General features: G+C 35.1%; 1 protein-coding gene across 2 annotated transcripts in view; it reads right to left on the reverse strand.

The window, feature by feature from the left end:
* Positions 1-24,837, reverse strand: part of WDFY3 (WD repeat and FYVE domain containing 3) — a 241,446-nt gene that overhangs the window by 171,426 nt on the left and 45,183 nt on the right. Inside the window, exon 1 of one of the 2 annotated variants that reach the window (XM_072942743.1) lies at positions 18,364-18,384. The exons of the other annotated variant lie outside the window; for it this stretch is intronic. The gene's annotated coding sequence lies outside the window, so the exon portion shown is untranslated. Of the gene's footprint in view, positions 1-18,363; positions 18,385-24,837 lie in introns of those variants that run through there. 2 annotated transcript variants of the gene reach the window in all.

Genomic DNA, 24,837 nt, shown 5'->3' on the forward strand with positions numbered 1-24,837 from the left:
GTGACACGATTGCCTGTAATGAGAGAGTCAAAACTGTTTGCAAGGTATAAAAGGCTCTTCAAAATTTGTTGTGCATCTAATTTTGAAGCTCTGTCTTCTGCAATATTCCTCCTCTCAGTCTCTGCTCACACCACATCACCTAACTGCTCTTCCCTGAACAGGCCATGCAATTTCGAACTCTTGATGCTTTTCCCACATGGTCTTTCCTCTCCCTGAAATGGCCTCCTCAGATTTTTTTTTTTTTTTTTTTTACTGCCTGGCAGCCTATAATGGATAGTTCTTGACCTTACTTAATCCCCAAACAATTTAAACCCAGCTCCACGTTAGCAACTTGATCATTGATTCAAAGAAATATTTATCAAGGCTCTCCCTGCCCCACCTGAATCTGTTCTAGCCACCTGGCTCTGCTTTCAGTAGCTTATATTCACCATGTCCTTCACCACCAAAGCAATTAAGACATTAATTTGAAAAACAAAACTTCTTAAATATTTAGAAGGATATGTTGGAAGATATCTTTATAACCCCAGAGTAAGGAAGAATGTCCAAAAAAAAAAAAACCCAAAACAAAAAACTACACACACACACACAATTGACCTCATCTTAATTAAAAACTTCTATACACAAAGTCAACAGAAAGTAAACACAAGCCACAAATAGGGAACAAAATATCTGCAACACCTAAAATGAACAACAAAGGATTCGATCCAAAATATATAAAGAATGGCTACAAATCAATGAAAGAGCAACAAACCACCCAATAGAAAAACGGACAAAAGACAATCATTTCACAAAAAAGAAAAACGACCACACTATGTCAAAGGCTGCGTGGCCCCATCAGTAATAAAGGGAACGGAAATTAATATGCAATTTTCCTGTCTGCTGTTTGTTCCCTTTTCTACGAATGTCTGTTCACTTACCCTGTGTGTACATCTGTACCATTCCTATCACCCATTCACCCCAAATCCACAAATACTCATTCTCATCACCTAGAAAAGCATGCACTTGGTATCCACATCAAGCCTCTCCACGGGCGCTGTACTGACAGTCAACACTCAGCAACCTAGTCTGATCCCAACTGAGGCTACTTGTCAACCAAGGCCAGGTACAGTAAAGACATTCAGAATTTATGGAGGAGGGTATCTCCAGTGAGCAAGCAGCTCCACCTCCATTCCTTGAAAATGAATCTAATGTGAGGTCAGTGACCTGTGTTTTTCATATTCAACTTTTTAGTGTTTGCCAAAGCACCTGACATGCTGAAGGTAATTAATAAATGTATTATGGATGGCTGGATGGATGAAACGAGGTAGGAAATCTTCCTGCTGATACCTTATTTGTTAAGTTTTCCATAAACTCCTCTATCAAAATTATTTTAAATACTCTTTATAAACTTTAAATAGAGGTATATGAATGAAAACAATTAGGAGATTTATGAAAGGAAATCCTTTTAAAGAAACATACCTTAAAATATCAAAGATGGTACTGATATAAACTTGAAGGGAAAAAAATTACTAGTTACTGGACATAACTGTTTGCTAAGCAGAATATTACTCTCATATTTTTGACATTAGATCTTTTATAAATGAAACACAACAAATGCATTTACAGTCTCGTGGCTGGGAGGTACAGGTACATTCTCACTGAAAGGGATAAGAAGCCTACATTTCTCTATTTTTCCACCACAGCAAAACGTAAGAATGACTACCACAAATAGCCATGTCCTAATTACATCATTTCACTGTTGATCACATGTAGCCTATTTTAAAAAATGCCTTTGGGGAAGAATGAGAGGAGAAATGCTATTCTTACCAGCTAGCTACTTAATACATTTTGTAAGTCCACCCGAAATAGTAACAGTAATGTTTAAGATACACTGCCCTTTATTCTTGTGAAGTAAGTTACTACAGTGAATAATTTTGCATAATACAGCCCAGTTTACCATATTTGTCTCACAGTACTCTCATGCTCCTCTTAGAAGGAATGTCAGGTAATAAAACACATAAGATAATTCCTTGATAAACTGGCACAGACCCCCTGATGCTGATGAGATGATGATTTCCTTATTTACTTTTTTAGCATTTCATAATAAAGCCTAACATTACTATGGGGAACAACCTAAAAAAGTACTGATTTTTACTTCAGGACCAGAGGATCAAGCACACCCAGCTATTATTCTCAATTCTGCTCCTCTTATATTTTACAATTAATATCTCAACTAGAGCTGAGAGATAAGGGTAAGAAAGGCTGTACCAGTAAAATCTCCTAGTTCAGATTTTTGCTAGCAGGTTTAGCATTTGGAGGTTAAAAAAAATATAACCTAGTTATCTTATTTCACATGTCTAGGCTTTTGAATATAATTGCTTAAACAAAAAATATAAGCTATAAGAAATTTTTCTGTAAGTGAAGAGTATAAAGTTTCATTTTGTTAACCAAATTTCCCCTATAAAGTACATATAACATTCTAAAATTTACAATTTGTATTAAGCAAAATTTTCTAGGTAGAGAACAGCAGCATGCAGACTTGGGATTCAAGAAAAGAGATTATTTTTCAGCTTTAATTTTCCTTTTGAAATTACTTTAAGGAAAGTTATTCTATGGTCAAAATTGAGTCATTCCAAGACACTGTAGTTGATTTTGGTTTATGCATACATTTATGTTCCTAGTAGAACATATATTAATTCGTTAAAAAATATGGAGAGCTAGTGGGGAGGGTACAGCGTGGTATAGCACATGCTTAGCTGCAAGAGGTCCTGGGTTCAATCCCCAGCACCTCCACTAAAAATAAATAAATAAGTAGACCTAATTACCACCCACACACACACACACACACAAAATATGGAGAGCTATACCAATTTTGATTACTTGAAATATTTGGCCTGGTTTTTCAAAGTAATGATTACTAAAATGAAACTGACTATTACTTATCCAGGTTTAAAAAAATCTTCACTTGCCTTTAATTTCTGAATTATTAAATTTTATACCATTTAATATACACTCAAACTTCAGACAAGATAACAACTCATTTAATTTCAAATCCAGAGTTCCCCTAAGAAGCAAAATTTAACACTTTAAACAAAATGGGACAAAAAAAGAGACCTGTGAACATAAATATCTAATTACATTTTTTAAAATAGATTTCAAATTCTAATACAATAATATTTAAAGAAACTGATCAAGAATTTTTAATACTTATGTTTCAAGGACCATAATGGTTAGTAGTTTAAGTGTTAAACATAACATAAATGTCTTTAAGGAATATAAGAGGTAACAATGAAACTTTTTGAAATGTCATGACACTTGAAAATTAACTTCTATATTTTAAAATTTTAAAGATAATCCTCCACAAAATCATTGTAATAAAACCAGGGGCTGATAAATATAAGATCAAACCAGGGCACAGATGAGAGCTCAGAAACAGACCCTTAAATGTAGTAGGAACCTAACACTTGATTAAAGATCACAAAAAGGGTGTGATTGTTATGAAGATGATATTGGGAAGTGACTCACTCTTATTATAAAATAGCCTCCTGCCTTCAGCCATATAAAGGTGGGTAAAACTATAAAGTTAAGAGAGGAAAATCTATGAAGATACCTTTAGGAATCAGGTAATAATTTCTTAAGCATATATTCAGAGCTGCACACCATAAGCAAAAATAAAATGAATGTGATTACATCAAAGTTAAATATTTTGGCTCAGCAAAGAACATTGTGAATCAAGCAAAAACTGAGGTAACACAATGGGAGAAGATACCTGAAATGTCTAAAACTAAAAGGTTTGTAATTTAGAATTTATAAGAAATTTCCAAATCAGCAAGAAAAACACAGCAATCCCAATTTTAAAAGATATGAGCAATAAAACTGGAAGGCCATCATATATCAAGAGATATTTTAATTTACTCAGTAATCAAAGAAATGTAGACTAAAATACGGAAATGCCACTTTACCCCTATTAGATTAGCAACAAGCAGAAAGCTGGAAAATGCCCCGTGTTCTTGGAGATGTGGACATGACCCACACACGTGACTGATGGGAAAACAGCCAGGTAGAAGATCTAAAAGACAGTGTGCATTATTATTCAGCCTTGCGTTCTGCTCCTCAGCATATAAGCCAAAGAAATTCGTAGGGGTGAGGACTTGTAAATGGATGTTTACTGAATTGTTTTTTTTGTGGTGACTGGGGTCTTGAAGGTTATTTAGAGGTTCTATCACTAAGAAAGTGAATTAGTAAAACAGGGTTGATACACATTCACATTCATTTAAAAGTACATATTTTATATAGATGCATCTTAAAAACACAGTGATGAGTGAAAGGAACCAAGAAATAGGATGAAATAAACAGACAATACCAGTTCTTGAAAATTAGAAATACATGCACACAAAACAAATATTATGCAAGAACACACACTAAAGAACACCACCACTAAATGCTTCAGAAGGGTTGCGCCGGTCCCTCATTAACTGTACAGTTCTTTAAAGGAAATAATTACTTTGCAGTACTTTTATATTTAGTTAAACTAGGCCCAACAAATCACTGTTTTATAAGAATTCTGTATTACATTAGACAATTAAAATTACTCAAATAACCACTATTTCATCTCTTAAAGCACTCTCAATTAAACCATATTTAAATCAGATACAAGTAGGTATTTTTTTCTAAAGTGATTCCCAGCTATTCCTCAATTTGACCTTTTTATTCCTCTGACATTAAAAAATTCCCTTAAAGTTAAACTTTATCTGCTCTGCAAGTAACAAGAAAAAAACTTGTATCTGTAGGAATATTTGGCTGAAAGTTTTTTTTTTTTTAAACATTTGTGACTATTAGAATGGCACAAACAAAATGAAGTCCAGATAGATTTCTCCCTCCTCTTGGGGAGAGGGGAATAACTCTCTTGGCCAGTAATGATAACTTGCCATGTATAATACACTATAAGAAAATGAGACCTGGCTCAGAGAGGGAAGAGCCAAACCAGTCAACGTCCCTCAGATCCAGAGATTTTCAGTACCAGAGGGGAATAAAAAGGAAATAAAACTGGGTTACTATATCAAAATAAATTATGCAGCATTTAATAATAAAATAAATCTGAGCTTCTTCCAATCCTCAGACAAGCCTACCTATGGTCTCCATCAAAAGAAAATCACACTGGGAACACCACGATGGTTCTGTAGTGTTATAACCTAGACTTGGCTTAATAAAAGAGAGCAACTTTCAATTAGTATTCTGGAGTTATTAGAACTTGGCCATAATCTGCCACCATTTCTAAGAAATTATAGCTCGGGATAATGACTTTTGTACTATAATATTCTGAATCAAGAGTAAATTATAAATGTAAGCCACGGTTGTTCTAGGGAGACCCCTGGGATATAGTGGTAAATACATGTGACACTTACCATTTTACCATTTGTTATGAAATAACAACTCTTTTAAGGTATCTGGTTTCATGGAGCTTAGAGTCTGGGTGTGATTTAAGTGTTGCATACTATACCAGGGAAGCACAAGACCCTGGGGGAAACCTAATCTAGCTGCAGAGTGGCAGGGCTGTGGGAAGGAAGAGTGTCGAAGAAGATTATGTACATTAAAAATACATTCAACAACAGACAAAAAAAAAAAAAAACCCAAATGGACTTCACTGGCCCATCCACAGGCTGTTCTAGTCAGTCAGGCTTTTGCAGCTTTGTTCTCTGCACGTTAATTCTTCACACACAAACTTTTCTACACATGATTTGTAATCAGTTTTTCCAAGTGAAAAATACCAGCCATTCTGCCCTTGAATCACTTTAAGAGTCTAAAGGGAAAGCGTGAGCAATTAGCAGCCAGGGCTGGAGTTAATCCCTAAGGAACTCTTGTTTCCTGCCTCTGTGTCAGGTTTTGTCTAGGAAATAGTCAGGATCCACGGCCACATACAATGCTAGGTATTTTCACAGAAATGTATTCGCTCATTTCCTACCATAAGTGGTACAATGCCTACTGTACAGATGAAATTGAAGTTCAGAGAGGTTAAAGCAACTTGCCAAGAAGACCCTCACATTAGCATTAGCTGAAATTTGAACTCAAGACACATAACTCCAAGACCAGTGCTATTTTTATTAAATGGAAACTGTCTCTTTGTCTTTATGAAATAATTTTGTTTATGAAAGCAACTGTGTTTTTATTTTCTAGCTATTTCTAGCAATGACAGTACTATTTGTTCTTCTCTAAAAACATTTGGACAAAATTATCCCAAGTATTTTTGTCCCTAAGAAGTTAAAAAAAAAAACATAAAACTCATGTTTACTCTGTGTATATTCCACCAAGGGTGTAACCAGACTGGCAGCAAGAAATACTATTCATGTGTGTAATATCTAGGCTGAGAATTCTTAGTACCTTGAGACACATCCGATAGATAAGGGAAATGTTAGATACACCAAACTATACTTTATTTACCTTTGAGTTTCTTGTTCTCTTTAGCTCAAGTCTTTCCCAGTCCTCACACCATGCACTCAACCACATAACCCTAAGTAAGGAATAATATTCAGAATACTAAGGAAATAATTTCCTGGCAGAATTTATCAAAGTAAATTACAAATAAAAGTATTACTAGCAATTAAAGACAATAATGTATTATGCAATTTAACGTGTTCCGAGCAAATTTTCCATTAAAGAAAAATAATGAGATAATAATCTTAGGAAAAACTGACTACAACATCAACAGAAACTATTCATCTTATTACTCTGTGAATAAAATATAAATTACATAAAATGTACTTTTATATTATTTTTATGAAGTGATCACTTTTGACTTAAAGGGAAGTTCGGGTTTCATGGAGTCTTTTCCTGCATATTCACTGTAAATGGAAACGCCCACTCTTCCTGCCTCGTCTAGGGTTCCTTACCTTGTTCTCGGGCTCAGCTAAGAAGTAGGGTGGATTCAGTCCACACCAGCGCAGTGGCTCAATTTTCAGAACTTGCAGAGAGCCAGATGTCAGACCATTAACAGCCTGAAACCAGCCATGGTGAGACCATTTATACCAAAGAAATCAACAAATACCAAAAATAGGGGGCCCTTGGTTTTGGTCCCCCAGCCCCCGAATAGTCGGCTATTAAACATTCATCAGCACACCACCATGCTCAGGCCTCACTAGCACTTCAGAAGCTTATGTTTTATTTAGTTCATATGCCTCTTCTTTTTCTCTTTATACTCTTGTGCTTTTATTTATTTTTTTCCCAAGGCCTAGGCTTGAGAATATTTAGATTTAACCTCAAAGAGCTAGAATACTATGACTAAGAATATGAATTAAAAATATTCTTTCACCAAAATATCCTCACAGGAAATGCTTCCCTGAATCCTTATCTGATTGGCCTGATTTAGCTATTTTAAAGGCAAAGTCTATTACTTGTGAGGTTGCTAAGAGTAATTTTTCATTACCTGATATGAATATTTTGCTTAAAGCTTATACATGTGTTCCTCATAAAATATAAATGTATATAATATCAATACTAAAATTTCTACAGTCCTGTGTCTAAGAAAGCAATAAATTATAGACAGTGTTGAACATCACAGACCTTGTGCATTAAGTATGGCTCAGTATTACATACACAGAAAAATAGAGGATGAAATCTATTAGTCTGCTTTTACTGAAGAAGAATTGAAGCTAAGAGGTAACTTCTGCAAAGGCAGTAAGAACTGAATTAGGCAGAGTGTTTACAGTATAGAGGCTGTAAAGCAAAGAGCAGGGTTTCCAGACTCCTATGCAAATAGGTTCTTGCTACATTTAGGTTCAGCCAATCAAACCAACTTGTCCAAGATCTGAAAGGCAGAAGTGAAGCAGAAACCACACTCTCGCTGACATTTACATTTTTAAGCTACAGTGTTAGCAGAGATTTCAGTATCCAGTAATTACCCTCCTGGCTGCTGGGAGGCAGAGCATGACGCATACATTTGGCTGGCCATAATACTGTATTCTAGAGCAAGGGCAGGCAAACTTTCTCTTTAAGGGCCGGATAATAAATATTTTACCATATGGTTTCTGTTACCATTGTAGTGTGAAAGCAACAACAAACAACAGGTAAATTAAAAAGCATGGCTGTATTCTAATAAAACTTTATGTATGGATACTGAAAGTAAAATTTCATAAAATTCTTAGGTGCCACAAAACATAACTCAACCCTTGTGCGCTGTTGGTGGGACTGTAAATGATGTAGCCCCTATGGAAAACACTATGGAGGGTCCTCCAAAAATTAAAAATAGAACTACCATATGGTCCAGCAATTCCATTCCTGTGTATTTATCTGAAGAAAATAAAAACTCTAACTCAAAAAGATAAATGCATCCACACGTTCACTGCAGCATTATGTACAATTATCAAGATATGGAAACAATTTAAGTATCCACTGACAAATGAATGGGTGAAAAAACTGTGTGTATATATATATACACACATATATATATATATATATATATACACACAGTGGAATATTACTCAGCCATAAAAAAGAAAGAAACCTTGCCATTTGTGACATGGGTGAGCCTTTAGGGCATATGCTAAGTGAAATAAGTCAGACAGAAAGATAAATATCATATAATCTCACTTACATGTAGAATCTGAAAAAAAAACTCAAGCTCATAGGTACAGAAAACAGACTGGTGGTTGCCAGAGGTGGGGGCTGGGGAGTGGGCAAATGGGTGAAGGGGGTCAAAAGGTATAAACTTCCAGTTATGAAATGAGCAAGTCCTGGGGAAGTAATGTACAGCATGGCCAGTACAGTAAATACTACTGTATTACATATTTGAAAGTGCTGAGAGAGTAAATCTTTAAAGTTCTTATCACAAGGATAAAAAACCATAACTATGTATGGTGACAGACGTTAACCAGACTTACTGTCATGATCATTTTGTAATACACACAAATATCGAATCATTATGCTGTACACCTGAAACGAATATAATGTTAAATGTCAATTACACCTCAATACTTTTTTAAAAATCCCATTACTCTTCTTTTGGTTTTTTCAACCATTTAAAAAATGCAAAAATCTTCTTGACTGGAGGGATACACAAATCATTTCAGCCTGTTGGCCATAGCTTGCTATACAACTATACCCTGATCCAGAGAAAGCAGCAGCTTCCTTGGTGGCCCAGCTCTGTGGGACATGTTTGTAAAAGGTCAACCATGAGCCTAAAATCTGTTTCTTCAGTCGTTTCTATCCCTCCATGAGCCATTACTCTGTGGTAAGTGTCTTCCTGCTTAAACTGGCTAGAAAGGATTCTGATCGCTGCAACTAACTTCTGACTGATGCACAGTGCTGCTATCTATTCTTTAATATCAAATTCCAGTGTTCAAAAGTTCAATTATTTTATGTTGTTATTTTTCTGGTTACTTTATACGAATCAGGATCAAAATAAGGACCAATTATTGCTATTAGCTGATAATGCCCCTTAAGCCTCTCAGCATGGATCCCCCAGTCTGTGTGCACCGTTGCCTACTGGAAGACCTGTGTGTTCATTTATTAAGCAACCACTATGTGCTAGGCAGTGTATCAGGTGTTTGGAACATAGAGGGGGAATACAAGTCTACTAATAAGTATGTGTCTTTTGGGAGTTCAAACTCTAGCGAAGGAGAGAAAAAAATTAAGTCAATATATAAGTCTGGTGGTGATGGCTATGAAGAAAAATTAAGTAAGCTTTGAAAACAGAACTTTCCCAGGGTTGCTGTTTCAGTCTGCACAGTCAAGGAATGTTTTTCTAAGGAGTTAACACCAGAACAGAAACTTGAATGAATGGGGGAGTAATCCGTAAGAATTTCTCGGGGAAGAATTTTCCAGGCTGAAGGACAAGCAAAATCAAAGGCTGGAGGTAAGAACGTGCTTAGCATGGTTGGAGAATTGTAAGGATGCCAGTGAGGCTGAAGCAGAGAGAGAGGGGGAAGTGCTAAGCTGCTGATTGTCTGCATTGTGCTTCAGTGTTTACTTCTCTTCAGTTGCTTTGAATCAACTGATACCAAGGCGACAGCTCTGTACACTACCACCTCCACTCTGCTGGTCTTCCCACTGCTGTCCACCTAGAAAGCCTCACCTGGCCTACCCCTCTGTTGTCCCTATGTGACTTACTTTGGGAGAGCTCTGTGCCATGTTTAACATTTCTGCACACTTGCTCAAGTTTACAGCCCTTCTTGCAGTCTGTGACTTGGAATTGTGGCTTTCTTGTCATTTCACCAATGTGAAAAGATTTCTTCCCTATTCTTTATTCTTTCAGTTATGTTCCGTTAGCATTAGGAAGGAAAACAGAATACAAATGCTTTTACTCAATTATCTTTAAATGGAAATCCTTTACCTTATCTACTGTAGATAAATTTAGACATCTATACATGGGTAGATCTTAAACTTCTCAATCCCTACGTTTTCTGTTTCAATCAACAGATTTTCCTATTTGAAAACCTGTGAAATTGTAAACCATGGAGATCTATAAACTGGTAACTCTTGTTCAAGAAAAAGCACAGAATCAATTTTAAATGTAAATTAAAGTAGCTAAAAGGAATATAAAATGGGAAATTACAGCAAATTTCTACTATAATACTTGTATTCAAGCTAAGAAATGACAAAAGGCAAATAAAAAGGTATCAATACCCAAATGAATATGCAGTGAAAAGAGAGTAAGTAAATGTCAAAACAACAGAATATGTTAAGTAAATACAGCATTATTACTTTCAGGACCACAAGCCCTGGTTATAAAGGCTTACCTTGGCTGCTTCTTTAAATAACAGTCAAAACGTCTTATACCTACCATTAAATGATTTGCATAAAAAGTATTCTGAATCATATAAAGATACTTTAAAAGTGTCAGCTTTTTTAAACAAGTAAACATTTTCCTCAATCTCAATTATACAACTTAGTAAATAAAATCCTCTCTTCATAAATGTAAAGTTTAGTTTAGCTCTTACTAAATTATCAAAAACACTGAATTAGTGAGTTCAAGTGATTATAAACTGTACAAAATTTTGTATGCATTAACTTTCATTTCCTTGGTCATTTCTACTACTCCTTATATCCAGGGGCTCTGCTAGGTGTTATAATAGAAAGATAAATAGATCATGTTCAACCCTTCAGGTCCTCACAGTTAAGCTAAAACATATTATAGAAATAATGTGATAAGTGCTATAATAAACAATAAATAAACAAGCTGCTATGAGAACACAAAAGATTTAACAATCAGTAGAGAAGATGACATCTGAGCTCAGTCTTGGAAACTGAATAGTTCATTCAGCTGACAAATAGGTCTAACCTTATTTCTAGCAAACAGATCATATGTTTATTGAAGAGAAGGCACAAACATGCTGCTGTATCTTAAGAGTTTAGCAGAGCTACAGTACAGGGTGAATGTGGGGAAAAGCTGGAGATGAGGTTTGGATAGAATAGGCTGCTGTGGGCAGATCATAAAAGGCTTTCCATACTAGGAAAATAATAAATGCCTATTAAGCAGGAGAGCAATGTATGTTGAGAAAATATTTCTAAACACAGGGTGAAGTGTGAAATAGGTATTTTAATGATCCCTCAGTATTAAAGGCAGTGCCAGTGGAGGTAGGGGTGCAGAGCAATCAATGGTGTGGGAAAATGTCACCATAAGTATTAACAATTTGGAATGAGATATCTTTCAGGATCAAAGGGGACAGATGAAGAAAACAAAGATTTCTAGCCTGAGGGACTGGAAGAATGGTAGTGTCATCAACTAAGTTAGGAAATAGAGTAAAGAAATAAGAATTAATAGGAAAGAGGAAAAGAAAAAAATTTGGATATGGTGAAATAAAAAGAGCAATAAGAAAACATGAAGCAAAATAAAAACCCGGGACTAGGGCTCAGGAGAAGAAAAAGCAGATATACAGTCCTAAGTAACACATTCAAAACAAAACTAATTACCAAATAATAAGCGGAAATATGATTGTGATGTCATTTTCTATTTTCCAAATAGAAAAAATTATAAGCATATTTGCAAACTTTTTTTAAAAAAGCATTTTTAGCTATTGAAAAAGTTTTTGAAATGTAATATATGTGTGGAGTTAAAAAAAAATACTGCAAAAAAGAATATACAGTAAAAGTAAATCTCTCACCACTGGGCTCCGGTTAGCCTCCCCAGATCAGTCATTATTACTAATCTCTGGAATATCTTTGCAAGGCTGTTATATGTGTATAAGCATAACGATGTACATATAATATGCATGCTCCCTTAAACAGCCTACTAAAATAAGTAATATGAGAAACTACATTTGTATTTCCTAAATATGGTATTATATGCACCAAATTTACAATGGCAGCACTAAAAATTTAGTCAATTAAAAAAAAAAGCACTTCTACTTACAAGTAATTAGCAATCTTAATTTACCAATCAACTTAATGGTACAAAAGACTAAAAACAAAACCCCACTCTCTTACCATACACAGACCTTGAGGGGATTCCTTGGCTAACAGTCTCTGAATGTGTGAGCACTATAGGGCCCATTCCCCTGATGGTATTTTACTCAAGACTTGAAACCTAGGCTCCAGCTGTAAGTGGGTGGGGCTGTTGTGAATTAGTCTCTAATTCAGAATCTTTTACTTGACATGGCTAGCCCACTAATTATCCCACATATGAGGGACTTTCAACCCCGCCTGGGCATCGGAATCAACTAGAGGCCCTGAAAAAAGATTCTGATGCCCAGGACCCTCCCCATTCAAATCAAAATCTCTGGGGCTGGAGCCCAGGCATTGCTTTCACAGGTTCTCCCATTACTCTAACATGCACACAAGGTTGAGAACCATTGCCATAGAAACGTAAGATCAGATTTTATGGAAGGAATCCTTAACCTTTTAACCTAGTTACTAAATAATGTTCAATTGTGGAAAATGTACTTTTAAAATTCTCTGGCAAAGGTGGCTCTAAATCATCAGGGTGTTCCTAACACAGGACAAAGTGACACAGACGTCTCACAAAGCAGCACGTGGTGCAGCTTCACCTCACACTCTCTGGACCAGCCTAACAGCCCAGGACAAACCTGCTCTAGCAGCTGCATTGTGGAAGAAACAGGATCAACTGATGGAAATGCTTTAAATCTCCCTGATTTACAAAGAAGTTACATACTTAGAGACAGCCAAAGTTGTATTAAAATTTAATAAGTGAACAGCCAGATACACTGACAACTGCTTAACCACAAAAAAATCAGAAGCAAAGTGAACAAATTAAACTCCCAAGAAGTGACATACGCAAGACCTCTTTTATAGGGATTCTAACCTATACGTGGAAAAGCTTAAGCCTATGATATCCAATATGGCAGCCACTAGCCGTATTTTATAATAGTTAATATGTAATATATACATTTCCACTCACAGATATAACCTTTCAACTACTGCATCAAGACAAACGCGACTACAATTAGTACAAAATGTTCTTCCACCTCCTTGATGTTGCCATGGTCCTGGGGCTTCACTGCTTTTTTCAGAAGAACATTACTAATCATAAACCATAACCAGAAAGATATACTTCCTTTACTTTATTCACCATCTCCAATTCATTAGCTAGTGGTATTACTAAGATTCTTTGCCTTCCTTTTAACCCCAAACCCCTGCTTCTGTAGCAATGGAAATCACAACAAAATACTAGTAAATGGAAAGCTAATTCTGCACCCCACAGACAAAACAAACAGAAACAACAGCTTTCCAACAGCAACTGTAGAATGCTAATTCTTAGAAGAATTCCAAGGCTGTGAGCATAAACCTAAGATTTAATACCTAATTTGCGTTCAGGAACTTACACAAAATGAAGTCAACAATCTCCCAGATGACATCCCATTATGGACAGACAGTCTGGGTCTGATATTGAGAAAATGAACAAACACACACTCCTGAGGAGACTGTATGTCATGGTGTGAAAGCTGCCTATCCAGTCACACTCAATTTCTAGGATAAAATCAAGTGTTCGACTGAAAAATCAAGCAGCTCTCATTGTGATTCTTTGCTCTTAATACACCCCTGAAAAAGACAAACTCCCTAAAATGTCCCATCAAATCTTAAGTAAGTCAAGTAAAAATTAATGAATTAAGGTATGTCCTTTATCTGGAAAGAAAAGAGCCATCCAAGCAAAAGACCTCACATGAGTATGAATAGAAGCAGAAAAGTATGAATACAAGTAAAACAGACCCTCAAGGTAAGAAGACTAGAGCAAAGCCTATATTACCATCAATTATGCAGGCCTGATGTGTGAACTGTAAGGTCTGAGTTCATTAAGATTCCATAATTCAAATATTATTAAACTATTCAAAAATCAATAAACTGGAAGTTTCTTATCAAGTTAAATGTATTTATCATGAACCTGGCAATCCCATTCTTAGACATTTACCATAGAACTGGAACCTGGCAATCCCATTCTTAGACATTTACCATAGAACTGGGGCTGGAAAATGATGGCTCTGTGCCATACCTGTTTCATAAGTAAGTCTTTTTGAAATACAGCCACATCCATTCATTTATGTATTGTGTACAGCTGTTTTCATCCTACAAGATGAAGAGTAGCTGCAACCGAGACCATAAGGCCTAAAATAAAGCCTATCTAGAGCTTTGGAAAAAAAAGTCTGCTGATCTGGTAACTTACGATCACATAAAACCTATACACAGACGTTTACAGTGGCTCTGTTAATCATGGCCAAAAAATGGAAACAACCCAAATGTCCTATAACGAGTTGATGGATATACGAACTATAGTACCCACGAGTAACAGTACAAGTAAATAAACGCTCGATACGTACAATAACTTGAATGATTCTCAAAGGCATTATCCTGAATGAAAGAACAGTCTCAAAAAGGTTATACACTGTATGATTACATTTATGTTACATTCTTAAAAAGAGAAAACTATTGATGAAGACAGATTAGTGGTTGCCAGGGGCTAGAGGTGAAGAGAACGTGTATAAACGGATAGGACAAGGAAGTTTTAGGGATGATGAAACGGTTCTCTGTCCATATTGTGGTAGTGGTTACACCAATCTGTGTATCTATCAAAGTTCATAGAGCTGTACACCAAAGAAAAATAAATGTTATTGTGTAACAATTAAAAAATAAAAATTTTATAAAACAGCATGCAGGTTAAAGAAAAACAGTAAACTAATAAGGAAACTCTAAAAATTCAGGCCCAGGAATGAGAGTTTGCCAAAGAAGATCAGATCAGAAAGTGTGGTCTAGGTCACTACACTCTTTGAGTTTTATTCCTGGTTTTTATCATTGATTCACTATAAGGCATTAAACCACAGAGAGTATTTCTCTGTGATTTTTGTGCACATAGTTTGACAGATGATACCTGAAGGTGAACATAAAACCCTCAATGGAGTATTTCCCCTGTCAAATATGACATACCACATGAAGAAATACTGCAATTCAAGTTATCTCAGAATATCCCCATTCTGCTCTTCAGATTAGCCATAAATATAAAGGTATGGTTTATATCATAGCTGTCAGCCCTTTTTCCACACTCAAGTTCTCTCTCTCTGCTGTCAAAGCTCTATTAACATCTCCAGTCTAGAAAATCTGGCATCTTATTCCACACACACCCCAAAAGATTCCACCACATACGCTGTAGATCTGTACAAGGTCTCTGATTTCCTTTCAGGCAGCCAGAACTGTAGACTGCCCAGGAGCAGTGTGTAGACGAACTGCCACCCAGATTTAATCAAAAGATAAATCTGGGGAACACAAAATAATTTTTAGGGAAAACAAGAGGTATGGTAATTAGTTCCTTCACAAGCTCAACTATAAAAATAATCTACAAATTAGTTATATATTTTTTAAGTCCAATAAAATAGGTTAAAAAACCAAACACAAAGAACTGGAAGATTAAGATCCCTGTACCAGTAAGAACATTCATACTAATTGATTCCATTGTGTACAACTAGTCAACCATGTCTCAAGTTAAAATCTAGAAGACAAAGAACTCAGGAACAACACTAAGCAATCATAAATCACTTACATAGACATCAAAGGGAAGAAAAAATTTTAAAGGGCAAAATAAATCTTTAATCATGACAGAAAACACACCCAAAAGTCTCTAGCTTTTTGTGATGAATTTAAAATGTCAATGAATTCTTAGATATCTTCCAAAAGAGGAGTGTATCTCCCTTCCTCCTGAATGGGACACACTTCTAAAAAATAGGATGTTGGGAGTAACATCATGTAACTTCCAAGATTAAGTCATTGGAAAGAATTCAAATCCTGGCTCTGCCATTTATATTAATTCCTCTTCCAGGCCTCTTGTTAGGATCAGAGATAACACATGTAAAGCTTTTTTCGTGGTGCCAGATCATTAGAAGTTTAACAAAGAGCTTCTAACCAATCACCTATAGGTCTCAAAGGCTCCTGAAGGTGTGTATTATTGGCATTCAAAGATGAAAAAGTTTATTATGTAATATTGAATGAAAGTCACAAATTGCTGAAATCAAGTAAAACCACAAAGAGTATTAGACTTTTAGAAAAAAAAATCTTGCTTTCTATTAGGTTGAGTCAAATGAAATGCCATTTTTGTTAGGTCAGAAAGGGGAGAGTATCAGCAATTTTATAAGGTTAAACCTAACGGTAGTTATAAAAAGAAAATACAAGTGAGTATAGAAATATTACAGGAGAGGCATTTTCTCTTATCATTAAAAACTGAAAAATTTGTATCTCACAAGTTATGGCTTACTAAGAAAACCTGAAGCCAAGATGGCTATGCAATGAACTAGTCAAGTTTTTTCATAGCCAATTTAATATGTCAGTTATTAACCCAGCCTATTCTGAGATTGAACAAAAATTAAATATTTATATCCAGTTGTAGCATTCTCTATCAGAAATACCATTAAGAGGCATCGAAAATTAGGGAAATGATGGTTTACAGAAAGGCTTTAAGAATAGATTATTTTAGTTTACAGTAAAATATAAAATGTTTTTCAACAAGCAGCCGACCACACTTTCTCTAAATCAGACAAAAGATGGGTTTTATAAAATTTAGGAAGATAATTGGACAATTAGCACCTTGAAACAAAAATACAAATTCCCATTCATTTAATTAACATTCACTGAGAACCAGATACTGAATGTTGCCATGGAGGTAAACACAGAGAAAACACTGGTAGTTTAAATAGAGCCATAGTGAAAAGGAGAAAATACTACTCATTATAAGCGTTTTATGTATCATTTTAAGTGGCAAATATTCTGACTTAATTAAATAGTAATGGAATTATTTCTAAGTATCACATACCTTATGCTTGAAATCATATTTTTATTTATGACACTTAAGACAAGTTCTGGGTACTCACTCATTTAATATTCAAAATAGTCCTATGAGATAAGTATTATTATTATCCACATTTTACAGAAGAGGAAATTGAGGCATAAAGAAGTTAAGCAACTAGCCCAAGTTCACAAGCCTAGTAAGTGGCAGAGCCTAGATTTAGTCAGGCCGTCTGGCTCGAGAGTTAGTACTCTTAGTTACTTCATTGTGCTACCTCTCAGATTCACCTTTATTAGCATATCCCAATATAGCTGTCTTTCTGGTACCAATTCTGACAATCGAGACAGAGGATTGCATTAAAAAAACAAACTATTCTTCTCAAGCACAATATGAAACAATCTGACTCATTAATCGTTAATAGTTTTTCACTGATCTTAGCTTATCTACAGAATAACAAACAAACCACAAACAGACAAGTCATTTGTTAAAGTGGGTAACAAATCTGAACCAAAGAGCATTCACACAGAGACAGATGAACTATCTTCTCGTTCGTTAACTATCTTCTGGATGTCCTTGATCTAGGTAAGCGTAACATACGCAATAGATCAGGCAATTGACAGGAACAAGAACACTTTAGGCACACAATATGTGGGCAAAGGCCCACAGATAATCCAGAAGTATTTTGGGGAGTGAATTGAGAAGTGATTTTGACCATTAAAATGTTCCACTGTGGATTGGCAAACTACATCTCATGGGTCAAATTTGGCCTGCAGCCTGTTTTTGTAAATAAAGTTTTATTGGACCATAACTATGCTCATTTGTATTGTCTAAGGTGGCTTTTGTGCAGAGCTGAATAGCTGCAACAGAGATTGTGTGGCCCTCAAAGCCTAATATATTTACTTTGTGGCCCTTTGCAGAAAAAGTTTGCTGACCTCTATGTTATACTTAACATCAAGTAGAAAACAAATGTAAAAAACATGATCTGACCTTAAAAAAATAGATTCTTACTTTATATAAGCATTAATTAATATCAAATGTGTTCTATAGCTAGAGATTTACAGCTGAAGGGCTACAAATTTCATCAAATCCAAGTTACCATCAGTAGTAAGACTTATTATTTTATGTACCATCAAGAAAAACACTGCAAATTAAAAAAAACCACAATAACTTACTATTGTATCTATTGCAAGATGATTCTAGTTTCAAAATTCTGCAAATGAGAAAAAAGTGTATCTTAGAATTGATGAAATATAGTATATCATTCTACAATGATACAAATTCATAAATGAAAGCTAACAGGGATGTGATAAATCTACCAAGTGGGATTTTCCACTTTATCACAGGGTACTTGAAAGGACAAGGGGTTTCTCTGTAACACTTTGCCAATATCTATAAAAACCAAGAAATATTAAAGAGAACAAAGGACTAAGGTTTGCAGGCTGTCCCACATGTAAGGCAGTAGATAAGGAGGTCCACCATAAGCCCTAATGTACAATGCATATTGGTCTTTCCAAAACACCGGTAGCTGTACTGGGTACATTCGGGTAACAGAAAAAAAAAAAAAAACACAGTAATAGTACATGTAGAATGAATGTTTTCCCTTTGATATTAAACACATGACCATATACTTCAAAGTAATGGAACACTTTTAGAGTATTTTCCACAGCAGGGCATATATGAAGAGAGTTTGTTTGAGTCACTGCTTTCAACTGGAGGGAGAGGGGGAGGGAGGGGAAGAGACAGAGAGATTGAAGGAGGGAGGGAGGGAAAGGACGAATTAGAAGCAGACTTCATAGCTTCAAATTTAATACTTTATCTTTGTCCTCAAAGTATTAGATTATCCAATTTAGTATCTGACAATAAACAATATAATATGTAATTGAGAATTCTGTATTAATAATTACAAAGCTTTAATACATAAGAGTAGAAATTTTTACAATACTGTTTTTCAATTTCATTCTTCTGCTTATTAGATTTCAAACATATTCCAAAACAAACCTTTATCTTTGTGTTTCATTACTTAAGAGATAACCTTTTTGAAGGCAGCAGAGTTACGACAGTGTGAGAAAAGCAGGACAGAAAATGAGCATGTTGTAAGTCTATGTCTGTCTTTCTCTCTAACACCATATGAGAATGAGGGGAATAGCACTGAATATAACAATCATTTCAGAATGACTTCCCTGCTCACAGCCACACACATAAACAAATTAAGAGCAAGGAAAAGGAAAATACAATATTGAGTATTTACTATGTACTAGACACTGTCCTAGGCATTTTAGATAAATTAATTCATTTAATCTTCAAAACAACTCTCCTCTTACTCCCCTTAGCAGATAAGGAAACTGAGGCTCAGAGAGGTAAAATTCCAGTCACACAGCTGGTAAGTGGTTTAGTTATTCATTCAACAAGTGGCTGGATGGAGATAACTTCTTTCTCATATACCACACTACTGTCAAACTGAAAAAAAAAAAGCATACGCGCCTTTAATATATATTAGATAGAAATAAACCAAACTTACTGTGTTGCAGTTTTCTCTTCTTTTTTTCTTTTAAACAAAGTAAAGCAAGACTGTTACCCACATACGCAAATTCTGAAAGCTGGAGTTCCTAGGGCATTCCCTCCTTAAAAGGATCACATCCATCGCACAACTTTACCATCAGTATATCTCCTCTCAAATCTCTGAGCTCCAGGACTGCATAACTGTCTGCCATCAGACATGTCCACTCAATGACTTGTAGACATCACAAACTTAACATTATCAAAAATAAACCTGATCTCCATTCTCACTGAGCTCCAACCTCGTTTAAGGATATTAGCATTCACCAGTCTGCTTAAGCCAAAACTCTGAGTATTGTCCCACTGTGTCTACCTACAAACTACATCTCAAATCTGTCCTCTTCTCTCCCAACATTCTAGAACAGGCTGCCATTGTTGTTCATGTGGACTGCTATAATAGCCTCCTTACCATTTACTCACTTCCTTGATTTCTTTTTCTCTTTTGCAGGCAAAAAGCTTTTTTTTTTTTTAATTTGTGTGTGTGTGTGTGGCTAGCACAAATTGCAACCTAAAGCCTACAATGGCTTCCAATATGCCGAATAAAATCCATACTCTTTATCATGGCCTCTTAAACTCAAGATAATATGGTCTTTTTCTACCTCTCAAACTTCATTCCATTCTCCTCCTGGACATCTCCAGGCATCATTTCAACTACTCATACACCAACTGTTCACACTGCAGGGCGTTCCCTTTTCCTGTAAGCTCCTGGCAGGGAAAACTCCTTCAGTTTTCAGCTTCAAGGTCATTTCCCCTGACAAGCTTTTTCTAACAATGTGGAAGTATTTCTGTCTTCCTATAGTCCTCTGTCACTTCACTTTCTTCATTTCCTCCACAGATATCTATTTATCTGTTTATTATCTGCTCTCTATCAGATGAACTCCCAGTGGACAAAAATATGCCTATTCTATTCATTAACACATACCCAGTACCTAGTAAAATATCTGGCACACATTAGGAACTCCAATTTTTCTTGAATGAGCAACTTACATATATTAGGCTAAAAGACTCGTTTTTATATAATTAACTTGAACTGTTTTAAGCTACTAAGTTTAAAAGATTATCATTTTCTCTCTTAAAAGTGTGAAAATATAGCTCACAGATTTTTGAAGACCTGCAATAAACATCAAAGCCATGAATTCTGTGTATCATTCATTTTACAGACAATATAAAACTTAGATGACTTTCTTATTTCCAGAATCTAAGTGAAAAAGCTGCAATAAAATTTGAAATATTTAGATAATTAGCTCATTTAAATAATTGTATTTATGTGCAATCTAGTTATTCTGTATCATCAAGAATAAGTAAAATATTTTAATAAAATCATAATTTTTAAATTTGTTTTCACCTGGACAAATGTATTTCATAAAAAGGAAAAATGACCTATTTTGGTTGGGTCCAAGGAAGAATCATAAATTACTGTTCCATTCTGTGGTAGTTACAAAACATATCCACAAATTCTTTGATACTCTTCACTTCAAAGTTAAGTCTCTACTTAACTGAGTTAAGTTTAGTGGCATAACAGAATACAGTGGCAGTGACCATGTCATAAAGTGGCTTCTTCTTGTTCTCTTGGATCATTTGCTCTGAAAGACGTTGACTTCCATGTCATGAGGATACTCAAGTAGCCCCAGGGTCCACATCAGTAGGAACTGATGCTTCCTGTTGGCAGGACTTCCGTTAACAGCCATGTGAGGGAGCTACCTGGAAGGATGCTTGAGCCCCAGGCAAGCCTTCAATGGCCTGACCAAATCTTCATGCCTACAACCTCATGAGAGATTCTAGAACCACTCAGCTCAACCACTCCTGAGTGCCTGACCCACAGAAACTCTAAGATAATAAATGTTTGTTTTTTAAAAGCTTTAGGGTAAGTTATATCACAGCAATAGGTAACTAACACACATTCATTCACTCCATAAATACCAGTCTGTGCCTATTACGTCCCAGTCACCAGCCCCATAAACACAGAGGACAAATAAGATACTACATCTATCACAGAGGAGATAAAATTAAATAGCCTGGTAATACAATAAAAGTGCTTTAAGAAGGTAAATACAAGACCCTACCTGTATAGCACACAGTATCAGATTTCAAAAGAAGGAAGGGGAAGATGAGAAGCTGTTGCAGGAGGCCAAGAGTGGATGTGAGTATAAATATCTACATGTAAGGAGTGAGGAAAGTGTGAGAGATGACATAGGAAGGGGCTGGGGATACGAACACCAGTTGGGTAAAGAATGTGTTATACGCCATACTCTGAGCTGTATCTATAAAAGTCAGTGGGAGACACTGAGAATTTCAAAAAGCAGAGTTAAGAAAATCAGATTGCATTCTACAAAGAGGATTCTTGCTGCAGTGTGGAAAAGGGCTCCAAAGGAGCTTTCTTTAATCCAGACAGTTAAGAGAAAATTGCAGCCTTTCAGTTTAGGTAGAATGATGGCCTGAAAAATGTTAGCAACAAGGACAAAAAGGAGTAGATGAAATCCATAGATATTAAGATGGTATAAGAACAGAACCCTGTGACTGTACTTGAAATTAAATGTCATCAATATCTCAAACCTCTAAAAAATGAAAATTACACTAATATAAAGATATTTCAAACAAATAAAAGAAAAATCTTACTTGGTATATAATACCTATCTTCTAAATTAAAAAAAAAAAACCACCAGCACATTCTGAAAATGAGAATGAATTTTAAAGTTACAACTGTGCTTAAGAAAAAGGGGCAGCTGTAAAGTCAATGTGATGAAGGCATAAGTGGTTTCCATCATTTTAATTCACCTAATCTAAAATCTTAAGTCATTTACAACTGATAAGCTCAACTCTTTGTATATTTCTAACATTTTTTATTGCTGATATCAAGTACAGTTCTACTTTTTCCCTTTTAAGATAAAAAGACTAAAAGGATACTGTATTACCTCTCCTTGAGTACATGAGTCAGGTATGTCAGAATACAACACACTGTTCTTACTTGGCTCAAGAGTTCTATTTTGTTTTTCTAAGACTGCACTCAAATTCTTCAGGACTTCAGTCCCCATAAATGTTCAACCTAAGAACTGGCTCTAAGCTATAAAGTAAGCTCCTTCAGGACAGAGATCATGTCTTAAACATTCTTCTATCCCTCCCACTGAGCCCACTGCACCCAGGCTGTAGCAGAAATTCAAAAACTGTTTACTGAATGGATTTGCCCTAAACTATATGCTAGCAGTTTCTGTTCCTACACACACACACACACACACACACACACACACACACACAAAACTACTAAAATATTTACTGATGAGGTGATGTCTGGGATTTGTTTCAAAATAATGCAAGGGTAGAATAAGTGTGTGAAGATACAGATAAAACAAGACTGGCCATTATATAATGTTTTAAAACCTATGAGCTCTATTAGAAAAAAGTGAAAGCAAAATTTGAGTTATTGGGGAGGGACTATCTTTTTTATGTATTGTTTCACGGGACAGAACTGATTAATATATAACAAACTTTAAAAAATTTAAACTTAGTTTCTTAGAGGCTTTTGCCTTTAATTTATAACGCACTATTCTTGTTACAAAATATTTTTACATCATAGTTCTAAATCCCAAATAATTTATTTAAGGACTACAGTTAAAATATTCGGGGAAATAATCTTTTAAGGAGAGGGAATACAAACCTACTGGGAAGAAAGTAACAAAAATAAAATTTGCATATCAACAGAGAAAGAAAAATAACAGCTGATGTTCTAATTTTCTAATCTTTGTTGCAGTCTGAAAAGACGTAACATTACGTTAGATATTTGTAACATCAAAAAAGCCCAATAAACAGTCATTCAGATCTGGTTTAATAATTAAGAATCTGCCATTACTAGCTCCTTATTGAAAATGTTTCTCACAAAATATCAATATTTTCTTTTTTGAAATTCCTGAAGAGTTTCATTAAATAGATTACTTTCAGAACTAAAATAAAAGTGACACTTAACATGAAATTAAAAGATCACTTAACGGACTTTGTGAATAATTGGTCTTTCTCATTCTTTTTATTCTTTCTGTGAGCAAGTACAATTAATGTTTGTGTGTGTGTGTGTGTGTTCATGCTTTTCCCTCTAATTTCCAAAGAAAGTGCAATTTAATTAAATAACCCCAAATTTGCTTGCTTTAATACTAATTTTCCTGGTATCCTAACTCCAAAAGAACTCATTATAAAGTTGATACTTGCAGTTCTTTCTGGAGTACTGTCAATTAAATGAAAACATTAAATGCAAAATTTGAAGATATATATTAGAAACATTTTTAAAGGCACACATTAAGAATGATAAAATAGTTAAAACATTTAATATAGTAATCAAAACAACATTGTTCTGGCATAAGTATGGATGTGTAGACTAAATAAACAGAATAGAGAGCACAAAAATAAGCCCTCACATATATGCCCAGTTGATTTTCAACAAGGAGTTCAAGACTATTAAATGGGGAAAGGAATTAAAAAAAAAAAAAGGTGATGGGAAACTGGAAACCCCACATGCAAAAAAATGAAGTTGAACCCTTACCTTACACCACACACAAAAATAAACTTAAAATAGATCACAGACCTAATTTGAAAGCTAAAACTATGAAATTGTTACAAGAAACCCTAAGAGCAATTCTTCATGACCTTGGATTTGAAGATGATTTCTTAAAGATGACACGAAAACCACAGATATCAAAAGGAAAAAAAGATAAATTGCACTTCATAAAAATTAAATACTTTTGTGCATCAAAGGGCATTATCAAGGGAGTGCAAAGACAACCCACAGAAAGGGGAAAATATCCACAAATCATATCTCTGAGTAGGGTTTAACATCCAGAATATATAAAGAACATCAAAAAGACAACACAATTTAAAAAACAGGCAAAGGATCTGAAAAGACATTTCACCGAAGATGATGTACAGTCAATAAGCACATGAAAAAAAAACGCTCAATACCATTAGTCATCAAGAAAATGCACATCAAAACCACAAATGAGAAACTGCTTCACATCCACTAGGATGGCTATTATCAAAAAATAACACTGGCAAAGATGCGGAACCATTGGAACCCTTGTGTAGTGTTGATGATAATTTGAAACGGTACA

Source organism: Vicugna pacos, chromosome 2 (genome assembly GCF_048564905.1).
Source record: "Vicugna pacos chromosome 2, VicPac4, whole genome shotgun sequence".
Lineage (NCBI taxonomy): Eukaryota > Metazoa > Chordata > Mammalia > Artiodactyla > Camelidae > Vicugna > Vicugna pacos.